This window comes from Mercenaria mercenaria, chromosome 4 (genome assembly GCF_021730395.1).
Source record: "Mercenaria mercenaria strain notata chromosome 4, MADL_Memer_1, whole genome shotgun sequence".
Taxonomy (NCBI): Eukaryota; Metazoa; Mollusca; class Bivalvia; order Venerida; family Veneridae; genus Mercenaria; species Mercenaria mercenaria.
In genome coordinates, this window is record NC_069364.1 from 4,496,905 (window position 1) to 4,503,763 (window position 6,859).

Genomic DNA, 6,859 nt, shown 5'->3' on the forward strand with positions numbered 1-6,859 from the left:
GTACGTAGAAGACTGTTGATGAATAGTAGAGTATTTCATTGATAAATCATGACTGGAACAAACAACCCTGAGATTAGTGGCAAAAACGTTTTGTCCGCACAACTATACCTGCGCACGATACACGATGGTATATAATCGGCTTTTCAATAGTTATATCGTTGTTAAGGTTCGGACACCGAAAATGAATGTACGGAAACATACGGAATATTCACGAGTGCCATGTCAATACTTACGGACAATACATCAATCATGAAACAATTTTGAAGATTTTCGTCTCCGCATTACATTTATTAGTTGCTAACGTTTATCTCAAGCACCCAACGATGACCTAAACTGCCGTTTCGGTCAACTGAGCACCAAAATATGCCTAAATTTTGTAATAAGGCCGTCTTTGGACTAGTCGAACTAATCCGAAGTATACAGTTTGTTTATATTGTGACGGTCAAACTGTAACGTCGGACCAAAATATGCCAAAAACTGAGTGGAAATTGAGTTCAATGAAGTTTGCATTTAACACCAAATTCTGCACTCTACTTGTAATACATAATAAACACAGATGAATACCTGATAATCTTGCTTGTCTCTATCAGTAAATCGGTAAAAAATAAGTTAGTTTCAAAACGAAACACGTTAGCTGAAATCCTATGTAAACAACTGCCCAACTGCATTTGTAATCATTCCAGCATGGCCGTACCGAGAGACTAAATTTTACCGAGGCAATTGAGTATGCGCGTTTGTTCGTGTTTATATTGTTCTTGATGGAGCTCCTGGTTTATCTCATTCGAAATTAAATGTAAAAATGTAAAAATGTTCAAACAATTTTCCCTACAACCAAAGTTCCGTCTAATGTTGCTTTCATGCTGAAAAGGACATTATTTTTCTGTACAAATGTTCTTCTTTCATACAATTACAAGGATGTTCCTAAAAAGACTGGATATCAGAATACAGAGAAAAGAGCAGAATGCGTTTTAAAAAATTGTTTGCAGCGTAAAACTAAAATAAAACGTTATTAGGTTGAAAAGAACATTCAAATGTATATTAAATAATGATTAAAGCATAAATGAAGTTTCAATTGATCATGATACCACATATCCACGCGGCATTACCTATCGTCTGCATGTGACGCTTCAACAGCTACTTCGCGTTTACTATTCGTCTAAATAAGTGAATATAATCGCACCGTTGTCCATCAATGATATTTTGATAAAAATGAAATACTTATAAACTATAATGATTAATCATTAAGTTTCAAATGATTTGTTTAGCACAAACAAATTCATCGGTTTATTTTGAATCTTAACCATACTTTGAAATCAGATTTTGTTTGGAAAAAAATTGAATTTATGTTGTAGGAAATTAAACATAAAATAGCCAGAAAACGTAGGTATGTAATTTTTTTCTGGCGGAGCATGTAATCTACCCCGGGTCCGTAAATTATTGCTCCGGTTATGAGTGCCCAAGTACGACATGACGATGGGAGGGGTGCGAATTTCAATTCGGGATCCGAATTTTACACGAGTGAAAAATGCAATCCTTGTGAATGTTTGGAAATAGTTATTTCGTGGAATTTAACGGGCCTATTTTATTACATATATAGGGTAGTCAGGGTGTAGCGCAACCAATTCCGAAGCTACTCTGCGGGGTGATGTGAAAAAAAGGGAATCCTCTTCCGTTTGTGTGGGTCAGTTGAATCTACCCACGGGTAAAGATTCTGAGAATAGAAAGAGAACTTATGGTTTCTTGTAAAAGCGGCTGGTCAGTATGACCTGCGTAGATCTATATATAATGCTCATGATAGGCATGTAGCTCAGCATACTAACATACGCACGGGCATATCGTCATTTTTCGACGATAAAAATATAAACAAAGAAATTTAATAAATACAGGGCGTCAAGTTACCTATATTTACCCATATTTTCCTATATTTTAGCCCTCTACCTATAATAACCTATAAAATCCTATATTTTGCCAAAATACCTATAAATACCTATAATCTGGAAATTTTGTGGTAAGCAAGGAATACAAAGGTCATTCAAACCATTAAAAAGAAGTAATTCTATGATAATTGAGTTTATAAATATGCTGTTACCTTTTAGGCATTGAAATTTGTATTCCTTTCAGGTGTAGCGACCCTGCCCAGCCCAGCTTTAGGAAAGCTTTAAGTAATGGAAGTTCTTTTTTCAATTGGAATATTTTCCATTTCTTAAAGCTTTCATGTATAAAAATGTGAATAGGAAATGCACATGTTTTTATTTTGTTTTCAGAATAAACAAGCCTTAATGTTTCATAATTAAGCCTCATAATGCCTGCTAATAAGAGTCAGTTTCGAGATAGGTGGCTATCAGAAGTAGATGGCAATGGACATGAACTGAAATTATGGTGTGTCAAGGGGAAGAGTGACTCTTATGGTCACTGTACATTGTGCAAAACTGACATAAAGTGTGATAATGCTGGACTGAGACAAATTCTTCAACATGCAAAAGGCACTCAACACAAGAAGTTAAGTAAAGTTGCTTTCTCATCAACACAAGCTAAACTGAAATTTAAACCTCCAACAGCTGATGAAAACCCATGTTCAACTTCAGAAGGAACAGTCCATGGTAGCATTAGTGAATCACCAGCTTCCACCTCAAAGCAAAAGCAAATTTTAAGCTATTCATATGCTAAAGATGATGTTATTTCTGCTGAAGTATTGTGGGCAGCAAAATGTGCCTATTCTAATATAAGCTTTAGAGCCAATGATGGAATTGGAGAAACATTCAAAGCTATGTTTCATTGTCCAATAGCAGATGGATTTAGTATGAGTCGAACAAAATTGTCATACCTCTTGTCTGATGGGTTAGGACCTTCCTTCACCAAACTGTTGCTGTATGATGTGAGACAGTCAAGTAACTATTTTTCTCTTCAATATGATGAAACTACTCAGGCTCAAGTGAAGAAGCAAATGGACCTTTTAATAAGGTATTGGTCTCCAACGTATGATGAAGTCTGGTGTAGGTATTACAAATCCTTGTTCTTTGCTCATGCAGATGGAAAGACTGTTGCATCAGCAATGGTAGAGACTCTTCTTGGGGACACTGTACCAATTAAATATTTAATTGCACTTGGCAGTGATGGACCAAATGTCAACAAAACAATTTTTAGGGGAGTGTCTAAACAAATTAAAGAAACTTCACCTCAGTGGGAAGGACTATTGAATGTTGATACATGTAATCTTCATACCATGCATAATGCATTTAGCAAGGGCATTGAAGAGTATGGTCAAGAAGCAGAAGACCTTGCAATAGCCTTATTTGGTTTGTTCAAGATCTCACCAGGCAGGAGAGAAGACTACAGAGACATTCAGATAAGCTTGGATCTTCCAGAGGAGTTATTCATTAAGCATACTGAGGTTCGTTTGCTAAGCATTGGACCAGCTTTGGAAAGAATTGTAAGGCAGTGGTCAGGTATCAAGGCATATGTTTCAAACCTAGAGAAAAATGCTAAGACCATTCCAAAGAGTATCAATTTCAAACTGAATAGGGAATTTATACAAAGACCTGATGTCAAGGTGAAACTATTATTCCTGCTGTCACTAATACCTTTGTTTGAAGAGTTTCTCAAAGACTTCCAATCTGATGTCCCAATGATACATCTTCTGTACAGCCGAATGTCTATGCTAGTGGCCAAGATAATGAGGAGATTCATCACATCTGAGTCTGTGAACAACACATCACCAGAAGACTTGAAGACATTTGACTTCAGTATTGTTAATCAGCTTAGTGATGAAGATATTGTCTTGGGAGAAGCACGACAGAAAGTATCAAACATGAAATCATCAGCAGCTCAGCACAAAGAAATCCTTGGAATTCGAGCATTCTTCACCTCAGTATCAAAATACTTGGTCACTCGACTTCCTTTCCAGAACAAACTTATAAAGTCATTAGGTTGCCTGTCTCCAGTCAGAAGATTTGAAAAAGACTCTGTAATTGATGCTGAAATTTTGTCCAGAGAGATGCATTTTGATGAAAATATGACTGTTAATACTGTGGATGAATGAAAGGTATATCAAACAGAAGATGATTTGAAAGAAGAAGATAGAATTGACCATTATTGGAGACAAGTGTTTGTGAAGAAGCTTGCTAGTGGGCAGCTCAAGTACAGATTTTTACCCCAACTTGTCAAGAAAGCTCTGGTATTACCACATGGAAATTCAGAGGTTGAGAGAAGTTTGTCAGTGAACGCTAGTGTAGTGACTAAGGACAGAGTTGCCTTGGGTGAGGACAGAGTTGCCTTGGGTGAGAAAACTGTTACTGCCATCAGAACTGTGAAGGACATAGTTAAGTTCAGTGATCCTGTAGATGAGCAACCTCACAAAATACCATTAAACAGTGAAATACTTCTGGCAGCAAAAATGGCCCATAACAAGTATAAACAGAGGATTGAGACAGAAAAAGAAGAAAGAGAGAAAAAGAAACAGGAGAGATAGAAAGAAAGGCTTGAAAAGAAAAGACTGGAAGAACTTGCAACAGAAGAGAAGAATAAGACCTCCTCCATGCTTGAAAAAGAAAAAGCCCTGCTTAAAAAAGAAATGGAGATTCAGACAAGGTTGACTGTAGCAGAGGAACTGTTAAAAGATGGGAACAAAAAGCTTTCTAAAGCTGTTGAAAGTAGTGACATGCAAGGTGCTTCTGTAGCACAAATGATGATAGCAACAGCCACATCGAAGATAGAGGGTATATGAAAGGAAATAGACAGGGTACGTGAAAACCAAAGGGAAGTTGAGCAGCAAAAGAGACAGTTACTGGTTAACAGACTAGATAAGTGCAGTTCTAAATCATCAAGCAAAGGAAAGAAACAAGAATCAGCCATATCAAGTTCCAAAAGCTCTGCCACTGCTTCAACAAGAACTTCAAAATCTGAACCAGACAAGCAAGCTGCCTCTTCTTCCAAGTCAAGTCCTTCATCAGAAAAGCATTCATCCAAGAGAAAGAATAAAGATAAAGAAACAGATGCCAAGAAATCCAAGAAGGTCTAATGTAACAATATTATAGGACCCTGGGTCAAGGGACTCCATGTGTTATCATGTTTACAGAGATCATGGTATTCATAAGTATGAAACTGTTGTAATTTTGTTCTGTAGATGGTTTGATTATAATTGTTTTCTTTTTCATTCATGTACAAATGCAGGCCCAACACAATATTTTATACTTGTAGTAACAATGTACTGATATATGTTGTTAGCAATATGGCTTGGTTTGCTTAATTCCCTGTTAAACTGATTTGAGTACCAGTATTGGTAAAGTTTTGTCTGTTGGTGAATTAATAGTTTATTATGAAAGTAAGATATATGTTAGAATATTATTTGTTTAAAATCATAAAAGTAGCTACTTTTTCTGTTCCTTTGTATTTTATGTTTAATAAAAGAGAGTGCTGGTAGGTGGTGGAGGAGGATAAAACACTTGTCTGACTTGTTTTCTTCATTATAAGCAACCTATATAATCCTATATTTCTGGCCCCCAAATACCTATATTTCAGGATCCTACCTATATTTTTGACTCCCAAAAGCACTTGACGCCCTGTAAATAATATTTGAGGGCTGAGTGGATGAGGTGTAAGATGAAATGAAGATTCAAAGAGACTTTTTACACACATTTAATGTTGAACTGTGATAGAGGTATACAGTACGTCCTGCCTTAGCGGTTACCTACAGGTATTAATTAAGCAGCCTTAAGTAGCCAACCAAGAAACTTCCCAAACTGACTTTTCTATTGCTGTAAATGAAAAGTTCTAAGATAATGTTTCGACATAATTATGGGCAACCTTTGACCCTCATCCTTGCCTGATGCAACAGTACTGGAGCTTATGTGAAACCAAAGTACAATGTATGACATGAATTGTTTGAGACAGACAGTATGGATAATCTTAAAGCTGTAAGACTTAAAGTGTACTACACGAATATACTTTTGATTCGACCGGTGTTCGCCCGTCTGTCTGCCTGTATGTTAGCAATTTCGTGTCCACACTGTAACTCTTGAACCCCTCGAAGGATTTCAAAAAGTCTGACACAAATGTTCACCACATCGGGACAACGTGCAGAGCGCATGATCTGGATGGCTCGTTTCAAGGTCAAGGTCAGACTTAGGGGTCAAAAGTCATATGAGTGTGTTTAGTGTCCGCTCTGTAACTCTTGACCCCCTTGAAAAATTTCAAAGAAACCTGACACAAATGTTCACCACATCAAGACGACATACAGAGCGCATGTTCTAGATGGCTCGCTTCAATGTCATGCTTAGGGGTCAATAGTCATATGAGTGTGTTTCGTGTCCGCTCTGTAACTCTTGAACTGCTTGAAGGATTGTAAAGAAACTTGGCACAAATGTTCATCACATCTAGACGACGTGCTGAGCACATGGTTTGGATGTCTCACTTCAAGGTCAAAGTCACGCTTAAGGGTCAACTATCATCGCTATGTAACTCTTGAACCCCTTGAAGGATTTCGAAGAAACTTGAGACGATGTGCAGAGCGCATGGCTAGCCACAAGGTCAAGGTCACACTTAGGGGTCAAAGGTCATACCTTCTGGCGTAAATTGCTCTGCACTGCCGTGCTCTTGTTCTGGTATGATAAATATAAAATTACAGATTTTTATTCGTATAAAATACTCGTACAATTTTGTTACCGTTAGGTTCAACACATCTGATCAAATTAGTTTTGCTTTCTAAATTTGATTATTAAAGTCTATAATTTCTATTGAAGAATTTGACGAAAAAAATTATTCCGTGACTCTTCTTGGAATGAAAGTAACTACATACATCTCCAGTTGATATAAGACGTTGTTTTTTTTTTTTGTTTTTTTTGTTTTTTTTTCTCATGTGGGA